Genomic DNA, 19,272 nt, shown 5'->3' on the forward strand with positions numbered 1-19,272 from the left:
GCCTCCTCCTCTCTGCCTCCCCGCTATTCTGCAGCCTTTGCCCACCTTCTTGGCCTCTCTAAACAGCCTCCTCTCTCCCACCCCCTATCTCAGCTGGTTTCCTTTCTTTCCTAGCTTGAGCGGCTCATAGCCTGTCGCTCTCTCTGGGCTGCTGTTTGTTCCTGTAATCGGATTTTTTGTGGGCACATGCCATTTAGGGATGTGTTTGTGGGAGACCCTCCCATTGGTACCATTGTGCAGAGTTGGGTGCCAGCAGGAGAGTGGCCCCCAGGGCTGGGAGGCAGTAGAGAGCAGTAAACACTCACCCCTCAGGAACACTCTCCACTGGCCCCCTGAGAGCTTGCACTCAACCCTCACTACCGCAAGGCAATACCTCAGGGCACCCCCTTGGGGCTTGCTGGGGGCGCCTGAGCCTCTAGGGGATTCATTGCTGGCAGAGGAGGAGGTGGTGGGAGGAGGAAGCCCTCTCCTGGGGCATCGTGCATAGGAAAGGCTTCTCCTGGGGCAGCTCAAGGACCAGCTACAGGCAGAGAGAAGAAAGGATGCTTTGGGCTTCAGAGGTCCGAGGAGCAAAGATGGAGAGGGTCCCCTCCCAGCAGGGAGGCAGCACTGGGTGACAGAATTAACATCCTTAGGGCCTGCCAGGAAGGATATAATATATAAACCGCATTCCTCGGCTGGCCCTTTTTGTTATGGGCTGGGGGAGGCAGCAAAGGCCTGTCTGTACTTAGAGGGTCCGTCTCAGCAGCAAGGCCCAGCCTCCAGCTCCTGCCCCAGTTTCCACCTGACAACTGGTTGTCTCACAGGAGCCTCACACTCAGCATCTTTCACACCATCCCCCAGTACCAAAGCCTCCAGTGCTTCTCGTCTGGATTAAAGGCTCCCACCCCACCCAACACCCAGTTGCCCACACCAGAAACCAGGGAGTCTTCTTTGATGTCCCTCTCTCCCCCACCCCCATTGAATGTCACCAAGAGTGGTCATTTCAACCTTCTGAACACCTCTCCCACTCTCTGCTCCTGCCCAGGCCCTCTGCCACACCCGCCTCTTGTACCTGGAACTCTGACAGTCACTTAACCCATCCCCATATCCCCTCTTTCCCAAATCACAAGGTGACCACCACGTCTGGAAGCAGAAGCAAGTGACATAATAAATGGTTCATTGATGTCCTATGACAATACAATGATATTATCTACAATTTGCTCACATTCAAACCTGATCTTGTCTCTCTCCCATTAAAATCCTTCTGTGGATGCCCATGGAACTCAGGAGAAATGTGCAGACGCAAAACTTTGGGCTTCTGTAACCAGGCTTCTTCTTGCCTCCTGGGGCCAAGTCAGCTCTGCACGGGAGGAGAGATGGGTGCCTTTCCCACCCAGACCTACTCTAAATCCCTCCATATGGAATTTACTTTCTTCTTTTGACTCTTTCATTCTTCTTTTTTTTGATGGCTGGCCAGTATGGGGAACTGAACCCTTGACCTTGGTGTTGCAAGGCTGCACTCCAACCAACTGAGCTAATCTTTTTTTGACTCTTAAGCAATACCCCTTACCCCCTTAGTTTTCCCCAATTCTCAAAGCCCCAAGCTGCTGGAAGTGCCCCCCTCCCCACCCGGGACATCTCTAGAAGCTCCCTCAGTTTCCCTAAGAAGGTTCCTCTCCAGGCCTCCCTTTCTTTGGCCCTGCTCACTGGCACCAGTGCTCTGTGCAGGTGTCGATGGGTGGGCACAATCTCCTATTGCCCTACCAACCGGAAGGCCATACCAGGGGCAAAGCCCAGCAGTTGTGCCCGGCCTACCTGCCCAGGGTTGCTTCAGATGTCATGGAAGCCAGTGCCAGGACCTGGGCCCGGCGGAGAGACGGTAAGTCTCCAGGCAGCCCAGCTCTCCCTTCTGCTCAGCCGTCATTCTCCCTCCACTTTGCATTCAAGGCCCGTTCGCTGCTTTGATGAAACTAACCATTTCTAGCTGCCGTGAGCTCTTCTCTGCATTATTCATAGGCTCCACTCTCTTTGCTACCAACAGGCACAGGCCGATCTCATGCTCCATTCAGAGAGTGAAAAGTTAAAGGCCCTGTGGTGCCCTTCCTGCCCTCCCACCAGCCTTTTCTTAAGAGGGTTAAGAAGAGGGTCTGGGATGGCCCCACATGCTGCTTGGGGTCTCTGGGGCCCTTTGGTCATTACTGCTCCTTGTCCAGACCCACTGCCCACTCCAGAGGTCTGGCTCTGAGAGATGAACCTAAGAAAAGCCCTTTCTGCAGAGTGGATTCAGGTTTCTCGCATCCCCATCCCACCCTGGGGTGGGTCTCATTCACCTCTCAAGTGAAGAAGGTCTCATAGGGACCACCAAACCTGAACAGGCCAGAACATGTTCTCTAGGTCATGTTCCTACTCCTTTGGCCTTGCTCTCATTTGTCCCCACCATGGGGCTGGTGACAGGCCCCCTTAGGCAGCTCACTGTGCTGGGCTGTTTGCCCTCTTCCCTTGTCTTCCACCTGCAGGGCAGCCGCTTCTCCCATTGCCAGCAAAGGCGCTGAGCAGAGAGCTTCACCACCGCCTGGATGCCAAGCTTGCTTCCCCTTCACCACCTGAGATGCAATCTGTGACCTGCTGTCTCATGCAGTGTCCTCAATCCACCCCCCACCTGCCCCCCCCAGCCCCCAGCTAAGCCCTGGGGGCAGCAGGTGGGTGTCAGAGCCCCCTACCTACAGCAAGGAAGCAGAAGCAGTGTCACCGCCCCCAAGGCTCCACAGCTGCCTGCCTCAGTGACACTGCATGGCTTCCCTGTTGGATACACACGCAGAAGGTTCCGGATGGTACCCAATCATGCCAGTGGGACAGGGGCTATGAGCACTGAGTCACTGTGCTCTGTGCACCTAATCACCACATCTACTCCTTAAACAACTCTTCGAGATAGGGGATGTTTATCCCCTCTTCATAGATAAAGAAACAGAAGCTCAGAGAAGTTACTGTGACCAAGGTCACATAGCCAGCAAACAGCAGGGTTCAGATTCTTCAGCTGCAAAACATCCCTTGGAGACAACTCCTGGCAAACGGGGTCTCTTCATAGCGTTCCCCACCCCTAGGGTCGGTGCAGCGGGGCCCGGGGATCCCAGGCCCAGCTGGCTGGGGATGCGGCAGCTCTGCCTGCCCGGAAGGACCGAACTGCTAATCAGCAGCATGGTATCCAGGCAACCGGCCTCCCTGGCTTCAGATAAGCAGAAACAGCTGGGAGCTGCTGAGTCTGGGAAGCGGCAGGGAGAGAAGGGGCGGCCTGCCAGCCAGCCAGCCTGTTATTTTGAGCCTGCTATTCTCCCAGACCTTGGCTTGGGCTAGGGCCTCTCCCCCAAGCTTGTCCTTGCCACTGCCACAGGGGAGGGGTCTCCAGGGGCCCCACCTAGCCCTGAGCCCAGCAGAGTTTACGGGAAGTAAGAGGGAAAGAGCTAGTCCTCCCTCTTCCTGTGAGCAGGGAAGAGAAGGAAAGTTGGTCACGGGCTGCCAAAGTGAAGGGGTGCTGGGGTCACCTAATAAACAGAAGTAGTTGAGGTTCACCTTTTGGGGCCTCCAGGCCTCAGTGAGAGGTTTTCCTCGTCCCCTCCGTCAGGCCACCTTGAGTCCAGTTCAGCTGAATACTCCTGAGCCCACCCCACGATGGCCACAGCAATTGTGGGGGGTGGGAGGATGCCACAGGCAATGTGGCCAAGTACTGTCAGAGCAGCCAGGTCAGGCTCAGTCCCAACTCTGCCGATTATAAGCTTGGCCGCGCCTTGCTGAGCCTCAGTGTTCTCATCTGGGGAATGGAGCTGTACAGGCTGAAGGTGGGAAATGAGGGAGAGGCGTGGGAAATGTCCAGCACGGTGCCTGACGCTGGTGCTTCTGACATGGTTCTCTTCCCTTCCTCGTGCCTGGGCCTGTCCCTGCCCGGCCCGGACATCTCTCCCACACAGGGTTCTGTCCTCTCCAGGGCTATTTCTGTCTCCTATTCTAAAGGTCACTGCCTTTCCCAGGATATGGCAGCTGCTGCCTCTTTTCCACCTCTAAGTGGTATTAATCCCATGACTGGGAGACAGTGGTTGCCCCAGATGGCTTTCCCCACCCCCTGCCTTTACTCAGGACTGGCCTGGGCATGCACACCCCAATTCTCCATATAGCCCCCCAAGGCTACCGCTAGGCCTGGAACATAGCCATATTTAGACCACATCAGTGCCCAGAATATTCCTGCCATTCCTTCAGCACTAGGATTACCAAGGCTCACTGCCGACCACATAGGCCTCTTTCCCTAGTTCCAGTCCCAGCGGTGCCAAGCTCTCCATGAGGAGGCTTAAAGGAAAGGACAGCATGCCCACTCCAGCCACGAAATCATCGCAGGAGGATTCAGAGGCTCACGCCCCTCCCCTCCCCCAGCTGGAATGGGGTCTGTGACTGCGGGACTAGCAGGAGGTCATTACCTTGCACCAAAGGTGTCCGTCACCCCCAGCATTAGTGCCACCTGCACCCCTGTGTTGGGGGGGGGGGGGAGAGGAGCAGACGAGCGATGCTCACCTGTAACCAGGGCCAGGGCAGAGGCTTCAGCAGCCTGGCAGTGATGGAGGCGGGCCTCAGGAGGGCTGTGGCTTTCTCCAATGTCCCTAGAAAGACTCCAGGAGAATCATGCCCCATCAGTGCCCACAAGCACCCCCACGGGATGTGACTGACCCATCATAACAGCACTGGCTGACATATATCGAGCAGTCTCCACTGTCAATAGTGCTTTTAGTGCAGCATCTCACACAGAGAGGGAGCTACTGTCATTCCTATTTTCCAGAGGATACACTGAGGCCGAGGGGCACTAACTAAACCTCCAGAGCTCACGCCAACTCTTTGTCCCCAGTGTGGCTGCTCCTGTTCATTCTCATACAGGAGTTCCATCAAGGGACCCAGGGGCAGGAGTTCCAAGGCTGGCCATTCCTGCCCACTTCAACCAACGTGAGAGGAGGGGGCTGCCCACGACCTGGGCTGAGGACAGGTGGCAGAGAGGATGAAGGGAAAACCTGGTGGAAAACGAGGTTTCTCTGAGCCAGACTTTCAGAGGAAGGAGGAAAAGGCAGCCTCTGGGGCTGAGGGAGGGGGTGGGGGGCAGCTCCCACCTCTTCCTGAGCCCAGCCCCAGCCTGTTTCTCCTGTTCTTTCTGGCACCTTCAATCCTCTCTCCTTCCCCTGAGGCAGAGTTTCCAGGAGAGGAACAAGGACTCAAAGGCAAGATAAACAGAAGTGCAAAGGGGGCTTGGGAGAGCATTCCAGAGCTAAAAATAACAGGGTCAGCTGGCTGGAAGAGAAAGTGCCTGGAGCCCCTCCCAGCCCCCCCAAGACCAGCCCCCAGCCCTCTCCCCTCCGTAGCTGCAGCTGTCAACTAGGCTCCCAATCTGGGAAGTCTGGAATGCCAGTCTGCTGACACCAGGCCCAAGGTTCCCTTCCCAGACCCCTCCCCAGCTGTGGGGCCACGGCTCAGCAGCTAACCCTCTCGCCTACCTTCTCTATTATTATTTGGGGTTTTTTTTTTGACAAAATACGAGTTTACAGTCCTATCAGCAAAGGCAGGGGTTCTTCAGACCAAGAAGGATCTTGTCCTTCCTACAGGCACACCCCCACCATGGGTAAGCAATTCTTCTCCTACAGATGATAAGGGAGGCGAGAACATGGAGGAGAAGGAAAATTCCAAGAGAAAACCCATTTTCAAGCACCTACTATGTGCCCAAACTGTGCTAGGCTTGTCCTGCCATCCTTTCACTCCATTCTCACAGAAAGTGGGTGTTGTTCTATCCCCATTTTCCAGATATGGAAACTGAGGATCAGAGATGCAAAGAAAGAACCAAAGCCACCAGAGGCAGCCCAGACAGGAATGGTACCCCATCGCCTGGGGCTGCCTCCCAAAAAGGCCAGGGCTTCCCCCAACAGATTTGCACTAGATGCCAACTCTCTCCCCTCCAGCTGCTCCAAGGGGTCCGTTACAGCAGCTGAAACCATCCTGGGAGCAAAGCGATCACGCCTGCCAGAGTTCAGAGCCTTCTGGAATTGTGAGCCCAATCCCCATACTAGCAGCGGGGATCAGCCTGTGTCAAGGCCTATGTAGGCCCCTTTGCCTGAGGACACCAGAGGCAGAGTCTTTTCCATCTAGTGGCAGCTGCTGCTGTTCTGGTGAGCGCTGCTGGAATGGGTGGGCAGGGGTGTCCAGATCAGTTGGACAGGAAAGCCCCCTCCTCCCATCCATGACACCCTTGGGGCATCCCTGCAGGAGTTCCACTTGGGGGGCAGAGAAGTTTCGGGGGACCATGCCTGGCTCCAGTAGCCCCAGAGACATGAGGACACCCTTTCCTAAAAATCTGGAGACCTTGGACAGGCCTGCACAGCATCAGCCCGGCCCTCCCTGCTCCGCCCACGCTGGGGTTTGCTCTTCTCCTGGCCACAGGCAGGGATTGAAACACTGACACTGTTAAAACCAGAGCAAGCAGGGCAGGCTTAGATGTGACTTAGCCGCTGTCTTCAGCTGGTGGAGGGGCTTTTGTGCAGGGGATGGGGGGCAGCTCTTTTCCTGAGATGCAGGGAAATAGGAGGAAAGAGTGTTCACAGCCACAGGAATTCAGTCTCCTTGTTGACTGGCTCCCAGGTTGGGGATGCTCCAGCATCCTGCCAGCCTCTGTTCGAATACACCTAGTGATGGGAGGCTCACCCCATGATAAAGCTCTGATTATCAGCAAATTCTTCCTTGTGGTGTTGAGCTGGAATCTCCACCCCTGTACCTCTCATCGTCTGGTTCTGCCCTCCAGGGCCACGAAGCTGCTCCGCTTTCTGCAGGAAGTCCTTTCAAAGGTAGAGCACTCTTTCAGATGACTAGGTCCAGACAGGCTTTCAAATGCTAGAATTAGGAACAGCCATGGAAAGAATGAGATGATTCAAAATCATGCTAAACTGGTTGAGAATAACTGCTGCCCACGCTCTTCTTCCTTGACACTGTGTCTCAAAGAAACTTGAAGCTAAGGTGCCATTCACTTGAGGTCTCTTTATATAGTTAGTGCGGAAGCTTTTACTGCCCAGCCTTTATAGACTTTGGGGGAAAGGTTCTCACAGGGCTAGTAAACATGGGGCTTTTCTTTGACAGCAGCTGGACATTGCACTGTTTAGCAGGTTTGCTGGGTTCCCAGGCTAGAAACCAGAGAGTCCTGGAGACTCTTCCTACTCCCTCCTCCCCCAATCCGTGACCAAGTCCTCTCACTCCCACCTCTGCCCAGCTCTCATTTCTGCCCACTGCTCTCCATCCTTATGGCCACCACCTAACCGGTCTAAATCACCCCTACCTCTCACCTCCTAACTGCTCTCTACCTGCAGAGAAGTCTCCTGCTTCCCACCCCATCCTCAGTTCATTCTCCACCCAGAAGCTGGAGCATGGTTAGTTCGTGTCATTCTCCTGGGAAACCTTACAATGTCGTCCGATGCACTTCAAATAAAAGCCAAACTCCTCACCATGGGCTGTAAGGCCCTTTAACAGTGTGCCCTGCCCACCTGCCTGCTCACTGGCCTTGCAGAAGAGCACCAAGCCTTTCCTGCCTCACCCTTTTTCCTTTGCACTTTCAGGTCCCTCTCCCTGGAACACATTCACATTCCATTCCGTGCACATGTCTGGCTCCTTTTCAACCTTCAGGTCTCAGCTAGAATGCTGCCTTCTCAGACAGACTTCCCCTGGTGGCACCATCTAAATTAGATTCCCTTTTTTATTCTCTGTTACAGGCCTTTTTTCGTGTCATCCATATCACTTCCAATGTACTTACTCACTCACTCATTCATTTATGTCACTGACTGTCTACCACACTAAAATGTAAGTTGCATGACAACAGGGACCCTGCTTGTCTTGCCCATCCCACGTAGAGCTGGCACCTATAAGTACACAGGGAATATTGGTTGAATGATAAGTAACACCCTCGCCCTTGTCCAGTCTGCAGGGGTATTTGGAATTCAGCCCTCCTTGAAAACAGAGATGGGCATGAAGACTGCCTCAGGACCCCTGAACTCCATCAGAGGAAGAACGCATTTAAGAAAAACTGGCCAGTTGTCCTGGTTTGTCCATTCATTCATTCACTTATTAATTCCTCTAGCAAAAACTAAGCACTTCCAGACAGCCAGAAACGATTCTAGGGACTGAAACTTTAGAGATGAGCAATTCCGACAAGTCCCGGCTTCCATGACCTTACTTTTATGCAATAAATATTTCATTATAAACAAGTAAACAACGGGCCGGCCCGTGGCTCACTCGGGAGAGTGTGGTGCTGATAACACCAAGGCCACGGGTTCGGATCCCATATACGGATGGCCGGTTCGCTCACTGGCTGAGTGTGGTGCTGACAACACCAAGTCAAGGGTTAAGATCCCCTTACCGGTCATCTTTAAAAAAAAAAAAAAAAAAAAAAAACAGAAAAAAAAACAAGTAAACAACAAAGCAATTACAGATGGTGCTAAGGGCGCTACAAAAACTAAAACTGGGTCTGGAGGGGGTAGAGTTTGAGTGAGGTGGTCTCTTAGAGAAGGAAGCCAGGGGAGGTCCGAGGATCATGAACAGAGGCAGGCCTGGATATGCACCATCCCACCTTGCCCCTGCTCTGGGTCCCCATTTTATCATCAAGTAGCAAGCTTGTTGTGGGTAGGAAGTCAAGAGCAGGATTCCAATAAAATGTACCTTTGGCTAGCCAGTTCCCCATAAAAATCACACGGTCCCTGTCAAGCTCTGTGTCCACGGAGACCCTGCCCACTGCTGCAGGCTCTTGGGACTTGGTGCATAAAGGAAAGCTGCAGAGATTCCTTCGGTAGAGCATGAGGTCAGCACTACCAAGTTCTCTGTGTTAGATATCCACCTGCGGGATCTGCTTCCTTAGAATGAGGGGATACCTGCAAACTGACACACTCACAGGTAGACATTTGCGGTCGATGGTGCAGGAGAAAGGGCTCCACGCTGACACAGCTTGTAAAAGGAACTCTGCAGTGAGTAAAAGAAAAATAGAACTGCAATCGACTTGGGAAAACTGATCTGAATGCTAAGACGACCAGAAAAAAAAAAACCCACACGTTTAGGTGGCAAAGTTCAATGAGAGTGTGTGGGCATGTGATAGGCCGGTATGTCTTTGTCTGGGCATAGGCGTCCTTGGGTGGCATGCGTCTAGGGGTCATTGTGTATGTACTGGGGTGCAGCACATCTCTATTTCTTGTTTGTTTCACACTCTTTTCTCTTTTTCCCTTGGCAGCTGGCCAGCAAGGGGATCCGAACCCTTGACTGTCTCACACACTTCTCATCTCTGCCCATTTCACTTATTCATTCATCAGACTTGGGCATTCCCACCGTGATCCAAGTCATTCCCACCGTGATCCAAGTCTCTGTAGTCTCTGGGGTCGGGGAGAACTGGAAGGAGAGGAACTCGACAAGAATGCCACAAGGGAATTCTCTCCTCAGATAGTTCACCGACTGGTTCAAATCCTTGTTTTCTGTGCTGGGGGGCACAGCTTCCACCTCCCCGCTGCCCAAGCTGTAGCCCTGGGAGACATCCTAGTCCACCATTTCACCATCCCTTCTACCAACCAAGCACCAAATCAGTCCCTCGTACTTGTTAAATCGCTCTGATCTCCTCCCCACCTCCTGCCTGTGCCCTAGACCAGGCCATCGTCTCTCTCCTGGATACTGCAGAAGCCTCCTCGAACCTCTCCAGTCACGCTCCCACCCCCATCTCCAGGGTCCTCTGTAGGCACAGCCATCTTTAACAAACACACATCTGGCCTCCAGGAGCATGTCTTGTCTCAGCACAGCAACCCCTCCCTCCCTGTGGACTGGATGAGGTAGGTGCTTCCAGAGGCTTCCACCGGTACCGCCCTGGCCCCTGGGTCTCCTGCAGAGCGCAGCATGGTGCCTGTAGGACAGTGGCACTGGCTGGTGACACACTGGGCTAAGGCGACCCGTCAGATTTTTCCTCCTTACCGAGCTGGGTAACCATGTGGCTGCAGAGGAGACCCCGCCCCACCGAAGGAGCCAGCAAGCGCCAGGGCCCAGGCAGCAGCTGGTGTCACCATGGAAACCGCTCCTGCTCCTCGCGGGGCCTGGCCTTTTCACTTTGCTGTTTTGGCAGACTTCCTCAGCCACCCTGAAACCCATTCAGCCAGGAGAGCCAGGCCCTCGCCCCTGCCCCCACCCTGCCCTTCTGTCCTCTTTGGCCAGCTCTTCCCCTCCCTCTCTTCCTCCCCCTCGTCTTCCTCCCAGCTACCCTTCCTTCTGCAGCCTTTGCCAGAGCGAGGGGAGGGGAGAGCTGGGCCAAGGAAGGACTCAGATTTTCAATTCTAAGCCGATTTCCCCTCCACAGGCAGCCAGCCCTTTCATGCATTTTCCCCTATTATCATAAATGCAGGAACTGGCATTAGGATGAATGAGCAGAAACTCCTGTCTTTGTCAGAGTCTTGGCAGAACGCCAGGCATAGAATGACCTAAAACGCTCAGAACTAAATGGAGCTGGAGAGGGGGTGGAGATCTCATGTCGGGTGAGAAAAGGGAAGGGGGGGTGGCCCTTGGTCTCTAATTACAATAATGAAGTGTTTGCCCTGTGCCCAGGCACTACTATGCTAAGCCCTTTGCACAGACTCTCATTTAATCCTTGCAGAATTCCTACATCCTTTTTATCCTCCAATTTTTGTAGATGCTAAAACTGAGGATCAGAGATGTCAAGGAACAGGCTCAAGATCACACAGCAAATGAAAGATGGAAAGGGATTTGAACCTTTCAAACTCTGGAGCCTGGACTACAATGTCAAGGTCACTTTCCTGAGGGTCAGTTCCCATCTCCCAGACCCCCCAAATCCTCCCCTGCTCTATCCCTCTCTTCACCCCACAGCCTCCCTTCAACAGTGCTCCCTCATTTCCTTTCATCAGTGTAACTCTGCCCATCAGACTTGCTGACCCCAAATCAGATATACATGGGAAACCTGCAGTCAGAGGAAAGAGAGACTCAAGACTCAGCCAAGGCATGTTTGTGCTGCCTGGAGGCCAGAGACCTTGCTTTATAGATCTGCATGTCACACGTTTGTAGGGTACACACTCCAGCACAGAGCTGGGACCAGCAAAGGTTTATCAGGTGCTGTGCTGCATGGTCCACATTGCCCCTCCAGATCCACAGTCCACCCCTGCCATACCCCTGAACTCTAAGGACTATGTCACGGAGCTCCCTTGCTCTTTGGCTTCTGGTTGGATCCAGCCAATGGGATGAGGCAGCAGGCGACTGGAGGGCAGAGGAGAAAGAAGTCGGGGTATTTATTCCCCACTCACTTCCCTGCTGGGCCATGGGTCTCCAGTGGCTGCTTTCCTCTACCAAAGGCTGCAGCTCCTGTCCTCTGGTGCTCTCCTGCAGCTCCACATGGCCATGCTCTCCCAGGGTTCCCTCCTCTTGCAGCTAGGGCCCACCCCTACTCTGCTGTTAGCCCTGGGATGCTATTCCTTGCTGGTTCTCCTTACCCTGTCTACAACTTTAGAAACAGTGCTTTCATTGAAGTCCCCTTGATCACCCTGTTTGAGCGTGCAATCTTTCATTTTCTTTTAGGACACACACAGATATGAGCTCCTACTGGCTTTTTTATAGGTAGCAGGGATATAGCAGTGAACAAAACAAGCAAAAATTCCTGCCCTCAGGGAGCTGGATGGCATAAGAGAGTAAACAAACAAATAAGGACTATACTATGTCAGGAAGTGGTAAGTGCTATAAATGAATGAACAGAAGAAAAAATTGATGAATGTGGTCATTTGGAGGCATGATTAAACTTCAGAGATGATCTAGTCTGAATCCTCACTTTTCAAATGAAGGCAAGGAGGCCCAGAGAGGATGCTCAAGGTCACACAGTGAATTATTGGCAAAAGCTGGGCTGGATTCCAGCTCTCCTTGGCTCTGCCACAGTCATGGCCATGGCCGGAGGAATGCAGCTCAGCTCATGGTGGGGGGAAGCGGGGGGGGGGCGGCTGTGTGCAAAAGCCTCTCTGTGAAGTTTTTTCTGGTTCTCTTTCCCTTCCTTAATGACAATCTTACCGAAGAAAGGTGGGGGGTGGGGTGGGCAATGGAGATTACTGGAAGCTTGCTGGGCGGAAAGGAAGGACTCACCCAGCAGGAGCAATGGGAGCCCCTTTGTTCTACCTTTTTTTTTTTTTTTTGTGGCTGGCCAGTACCCGGATCTGAAGTTGTGACCTTGGTGTTATTAGGCTGCACTCTAACCAACTGAGCTAACTGGCCAGCCCCGTTCCACCTTCTGAGGGCACCTTGGCTACTCACCCGAGCAGAGGGCGCCTGGGCTGCCCAGGAGGCATAAAGGGGTGTGTGGGTGGAAGGGCCTGGTGACAAGGCACTAGGGCTGCGGAGTGGTGGAAACTGGGGGGAGGGCTGGCACTGCGGGCTTGCCTTTTGGGAAGGGTATTGTTCTTTTGTTGCTGACGAAGCCCTAGCCCACGTGCAGGGCTTGGCTGGGAACCTGCAACTGCCCTGGGTGAATGGGTCATCCGTTTCCCAAGCCCCACAATTCTTCTTATTCCATCCGGCTCACCAACTTGGCATGCCCCCAATACCCTACTGGGTGTTATTCATTTATGGAGACTGCAACATGCCAAGCACAGTTCATGCCTTATCTCAATGCATGATCATCCTTGCAATGTCCTAGGAGGTGAGTTGTAGCCCCACTTCACAGTTAAGGAAACAAGCACATGGGAGCCTGTGACTTCCCAGGGCCACAGAGCAGGCAGTGGCAGAGGGAAGATTCACACAAAGACTTGGGTAAGGAAAAGCTTGGGTTCTTTCCTCACACCACCCCTCAGACTCCTGTGGGGGGGCTTCCTGGAACCCGTCCGCCCACTCTCTTGTTTGGTGCAGAACATGGGCTGCCGGCCACACCCAGCCCACGTCCCCTCAGCATTGGCTGCTTGGTGGCTCACACTGTCCCCCGAGCCCTTAGAGTCTGGTCTGTGCCCAGCATAGTTTCTCTGCCATGTGGCCCTGCACCAGGCTCCTCTCCTGGTGGCCAGGCTGGGGGTGCCATGAAAATGCCCAACCCTTGGACAGCCTCAGGGGCTCCACAAGCCACTGGAATGTCTCAGAAATCCCACTCTTCAGGCCAGCATCCAAACTGCTTCTCCCAGACGGCCACTCTCATTGCAAGCAACAGGAAAATCCTTTCAGATTGTGTCCTGATTTTCAGTTTGGAAAACAGATGGCCACCATTGCATGCTTGCCATACACCCTCTTACTTCCTTTTCCCTTCCTTTCCATCCTCTTTCTCTGTCTCTCTCTGTCCGATATTGTGCTGTGGTTACAAGCACAAACAGAACCTGAGCTCAAATTTCAGTTCTTCCACCTCCCAGCCAGCTGACCTTGGACTCCTCACTTGGGCCTTTGTTTCCTTGTCCTTAACAGGGATGATAATAATTGTACCCGCATCCTTGGTTTTTTGTGCGGATTAAGGACACGTAACGAATCAGAATCAGTGCCACTCTCTCAGTGAGCTTTTCCCAGCCTGTCTACTTAAAATTGCAAACATGGCTGCTGGCAACCCCATCCTCCTTCCCTTCCTAATTCTTCTCCATAGCACATATCACCATCTATGTACTAAATATTTCACTCATTTTGGTTATTGACTGCCTTCCCTCTACTAGAATATAAGCTCCATGAGGACGGGGTTTTTTAAATACGTGTCCATGGCTGTGTCGCCTGTGTCTAGAACAGGGCCTGGTGCACCGTGAGCCCTCAAAACCTATTTGTTGAACACATGGACGACTGTGGCTGGTCCAGTGGCACAGGTATTTTTCACAGGCTTGTAATTCTGAGGCAGCACAGAGTTCTACCAGGTGCGTAAAGCACCTGGCACAGGGCCTGGAGGCGGTGAGCGCTAGAGGCTGGCTGACACTATCCTCTTGTTCCTTTCACTTTCCTCCGCCTCCACTTCATACCTTGGGCCTCCCAGTGACGCCATTGGGGAGCTCTGCTAGGAGCCCACAGAGGGCAGCTGTGGCGGAGGTAGCATCCTGACCTGTGAGCTGGCCACTCCAGCTTCTGACCCCTCCCACAGGGGACAACCTCTAGCTGTCGGGCCCTCCCTACCCCCTTTCACCCACGTGGGGAGGTTGAGTCAGGACAGAAGACTAGGGATCAGTAGCCTCAGGCCACCCTCTTGCTGCCCTGCAGGCAGCTCAGAGCAGCAACCTGGTGTGGGGGGTGGGCAGTGAGGAGCTGCCCTTCCTTGCTGCGGGGTCTCTGCAGGCAGCTGGCAGGCTATGAGCTCCCTACTCCCTCGTTCATGTGGCTGCTTCTTCCACGGGGCCACTTTCACTTTCTGTTTTCTCCACTGAAGCAGGAACAGCCAGGCCAGGGGCTGCAACCCCAGCTCGTAGAGATGGGACTGGGGGTGGGGATCAGAAAAGCTGGCTCCTGGGGGCCTCCTAGGCATGGGGAGAAAAGAGCTCTCTATAGCCTCTGTGCCCCACATCCACATGAGTGAATCTCAGCAGAGAAATAGTAAGAATGATACTCCCTTCCATTCCTCCAGCCAGGGATACTTTGCAAAGCATCATCATGATTATTATCTTACTGGATCTTCATTCTGGGGCAGGGATAGAGAAGACAGGAATTAAATAACAAAAGGAGAAAAAAACATCCTCCAGGCTCAGAGAAGCCAGAGAGTTGGAACAAACACACTGTAGTTTTTCTATTTTGTCAGATTTCCTCATTGTTCCCAGAAGGCCACCTCGGAGCAGCAGAGCCCTGCTCAATCCCTGTCCACCAAGGAGGAAACTGAGGCACGCCTGGTAGGACCTGGAGTGGAAACATGGCTGGAACCACCTCCCCCTAAAACCCATGGTTCCCCCCAACAGTCCAAGATCCTCTAAGGAAAGGAATTCCCCATTCCTGGATTTCCTAGCAGAGCCAAGTGTGTCTTAGGACAGGCAAGGAGAGGAAGTGACATCTGGGAGGGGACCCAGAGCTGTCGATAACCCTGCGAGAGAGGTTGTGTTCATTCCTATTTTCCAGATAGTAAGTAACTTACCTAAAGACAGAGCTAGCAACTGAGAGAGCTGGGATTCTCCACCAGATCTGGATTACTCCAAAAACTCCTGCTGTTTTCAGGGACAGAGGCCCCTGTGGCTCCATAGGACCTGCACACAAACACCCCCACACAGGCCCTGTCCCTCTGTTGCCTGGGTGTCCCCGAGGCTGCCCTTTCAGGCCTGTCCCTTCTCCGAGCATTGACCTACTTAATGTTACTGAGCACCCACTGTGTCCCAGACGCTATTCTAGGTGCTGGGGACACAGCAGGGCCAAACGAAACAGAATGTCTCTGCGGTCAAGAAGCTTTTATGAGGGAGGGGAGATGGACAGACAAAGAAGCAAACAAATAGAAAAGATAAATTCAGAGAATGGTAAATGCCATGAAGGAAATAAAGGAGAGTAAAGGCATGGAGAATGACCGGCAGACTGGACCTCTTTAGGTAGATGGCCAGGGAAAGTCTCCCTGAGGAGGTGACATTTATGCTGAGACTTGGGCCAGTCACGCAAAGATGTGGGGACATGGGCAAGGGTGAGGACGCGGAAGTGGGAACAAGCTAGACGCAGGGCTTGGTGTGGGGACAGTCCCAGTTCACTAGCGGCGTCCGGGCGTCCGTGTTAATTGCTCTTTCTTTCACAGTGGACAGTAGTGGCCCACGCTGAAGATAAGTTACCCACCGTGAGGGGTTGAATTTATTCTAAGTGCAGCGGGAAGTCATGGGGGGAGGAAATGATGTGATTGATGTTTTGAAAGATCTCGCTGGTTGCTCCGTGCAGAATAAATTAGACGGGCGCATGGGAAGAAGAGCCAGGCCGGGGCGCTCAGCAACCCAGGCGTGCTGAGATGTGCCCTTTCACTAGTGTCCAGTGGGGGCGTCAGGGAGAGAAGAGCCTTTAGGGAGGACCCCAGGCTCACCCCCCACCCAGACTGTGCCCCCGAGCCAGCCCCTCAGCGCACATTTCCATTGTTCTTGAGGCGCCCTGCCACTCTGAAGAGGGCCACCCTCCCCACGTCCCCCCCCCCCCTTCGTCCAGCCCGTCCCTGGCCTGGCCCGGCTGCAGCCCAGCGCCAGCCAGAGCCCACCCCGCCTCCCTGCAGGAAGCCGGCTGGCGGCGCCTGCTGCGTGACCTTGGGCTGCAAAGTCGGGCGTTTGCAAAGTCAAAGCGAGTCACTTCCTCCCCTGGCCTCCTCCCCGAGCGAGCGAGCGAGCGGGCAGCCAGCCGCGCTCCCTGCCCCCGTCGCTGGCCGGGCTGGCGCTGGCACGAACGCGTCCTGCATGCTAAGTGAGCGCGCCCGTGCCCACCGCCCCGGGCTCATTTGTCACCGGCGGCTGACTCAGCACTTCTACGGAAGGCTTTTCCCTCTCGTTAGAGGGGGAGGCCCGGAAATGAGGCGGCCGGGTCTTCCTTCCCTTCCCTCCAGGACGTGTGCGCATGGATATCTGTGTGTGTGCATCCGAGTGTGTCTGTGTGCAAGTGTGTCAGTGTGTGAATGTGTCTGAGGATTTCTGGGTTTGTCCGTCTGTCTGATGTGTGTCGATCACAGGTGTGCATTTCTGTGTGTGTCCTTTAGTGTGTGTTGATGTGTGCCCTGGGTCTTTGTTTGCATCTGTGGGCGTGTGTCAGCCTCTGTGCCTGTCGTGTGTGTGGTATAATGTGTGTCATGCGTGTGTCTGGGTGTGTATGAACTTCTCCAACACACTGCAGGCCTCTCCTCTCTCCCTCAGTCCCAGCATCCTCCCTTGGGACTTCACCTTGACTCCCTGAGTGATCCTGGGTTTTCTTGAGGCCACAGACAGCACACTTTCCCTGTGTGTTAAAGGGGCAGGTCCCCCAGTTCCCGCCTGCACGTTGTGCCTCCAATCCTCTAAACTCAAGACCTCAGGGAGCTGATAGCACAGGCTCCGGAATCAGCCTGATCCAACTTTCATCCCTGCCGCTGCACTTTCCAGTAGTGACCTTTCCTGAGCCTCAGTTTCCTCATTTATAAAATAGAGGTATTCATATCTCCCTAAAAGAGATAATCTTGTGATGGAGTCTGGCGTGTCACACGCAGTAACGGGTGCCTGTTACTCCTTCTTTAAACAGTGCACCCAGTGTCAGGCACATAGCCAGAGTAATGAATAGCCACTCAAGAACAAAGCTTCGGGCAGCCATCTCCTTGGCTGCCAGGGAAGGGAGCCGGTGGGGAGACAGTGACCTGGATTGGGAGCTAGGCAGGAGCTGCTTGCATGACAGCTACTGCTAGGAAAGATGAGTGGCGACCTGATTCAGTGCTGCCTTAGGCAACCAAGGAAGAAAGTCACAGGTGAGGGGCTTGGGAGCTGCCCTGCCTTGCCCCAGACCAAGCTGCCCCACACCACCAGGCTTAAGGAGGGCCTGGGGAACAGCACAACTCCACCCCAGCTCCCAACCCCAGAGCATCCCTCTTGCTGTGCTGTGTCCCAGAGAGAATGTTCATATCCATTTATTTTATCTTATCAACACTGTGAAGAATCTTAGGGTCCCCATTTTGCAGCTGCCAAGGCTTTGGCAAGTTAAGTCCCAAGGTCACTGGGTTGACATGTGGCAGAGAGAACTCTAGCATTACAGCTGCCAGTCAGGTACACCCTGGATGTCTGCACCACTGCCCTCTTCCTAGGCACACGCTGATGAGCCCTCCCACAGGCAGAACCCCACACTCTCTGGCTGTACCATACCAGCTCCTAGGGCCAGCCAAGCCCTGCTCCCCTTTATTAAAGGTGGCTTTCTTCAGAAGGGTTAGCGTTTGTCGTCTCAGGGCCTGTAATGTGGATTCTCACTCCCATCTTTTTGCTTTGCGGAGCAGGAGAGAAGCAAACCAACTTAGGATAGGAACACAGGATTTCCCCCCACTGGCAGGGGAGACCTGGAGCTAGCAGTCCCACGCTTTGGAGTTGCCGCCTGGGCGTGGTAGCCCCTCGTAACAGGGTACCACTCTCATCTGGGCCACCTATGATGACTTTAGTGGCTGGAGCCAATTAGGGGGCAAACCAGGGATCCAGGCAGGTGGGAGTAGTAAACAAGCGGAGACTTAAATTCAGGAGACTCCAATTCATGCCTGGGCTAATAATGAGCTATGTGGCCTTGGGCAAGTCACTACCCCTCTCTGAGCCTGGATTTCCACATTTGTGAAATGAGGGCGGCTGCACTCAGGTTCCTAGCAGCCCACACAAAGTCCCAGATGCTGCTAGACCTAGATCATGGCTAGGTCTGTGCTATTGGGTGCTACTATAAACCTAGACACCAGGGGAGACTCTATCACCCCCATATCGGCACAGCTCCCAACTGTCCCTGGGAGGACCAGCAGAAAGCAGGCCCATATGAGCAGAAGGAATCAGCATGAGGGATCTGGGTGCCTGGAGATGGGACTTAGAGCCTAAAGTGGAATAGGGCACCAAAGAGCTGCCTTCATTCCCTTTGCTCCAGGGAATCCAGCACTGAGCTAGAGACAGGACACTGGGTTCCTGCTCAGCTCTGGCCTGGATTCATAGGCGAGGCCAGGAGTCATTTCCGCTTTTGGGGCCTGTGACTGGTGGAGAGAAAGGGGTGATAGCATCTCTGGCCTTCCTGATTCATAGGGTTATCCCAGCATGAGGTGGGGCCGTTGCAAAGCAGACATGCCCATTTCTGTCCAGACACAGTTGGGGCGGGCAGTGGGCGGCTGCAGCCTGTCCTTACATGGGGCTGACGGGGCCCAGCCACTCGGTGACTCACCTAGTTACCCAGCCAGCTGAAACCCTGGCTCCACCCTTCCCTTCTCCTCCTACCCACAAAAGCCCCTGACATAGCACTCTTGTCACACTGAGACTAAGGTAGGAAAAGACATTTCCAAAGGTTGGCAGATAACAAGAGGGAAATAAACACAGAGGGCCATGTGATCACTTCATTAACCAACTGTGGAACCACCTACCTCTAGACTTCCTGGTGTGTGATTTATTTACCCCTTATTGTTTAAGTTGCTCGAGTTAAATATTTTGTTCTTGAAGCCAAAAGCGGCCCACTGCATGTGAACGGATATGAAGCCTGTGGCCTCCTGGGGCTATTATGCTTATTTCAGACGGTCTGCCAGTAACAGGGCTCCTGGCACCTATTCCGGAGGTCCCCGAGGATCCAAGGGGGAACAGGTGTGGTAACTTTTCTGATTGTAGGTCTGGTGCAGGCTGTATTAGTGAGGAAAACATG

Source organism: Cynocephalus volans, chromosome 3 (genome assembly GCF_027409185.1).
Source record: "Cynocephalus volans isolate mCynVol1 chromosome 3, mCynVol1.pri, whole genome shotgun sequence".
NCBI classification, from domain to species: Eukaryota; Metazoa; Chordata; class Mammalia; order Dermoptera; family Cynocephalidae; genus Cynocephalus; species Cynocephalus volans.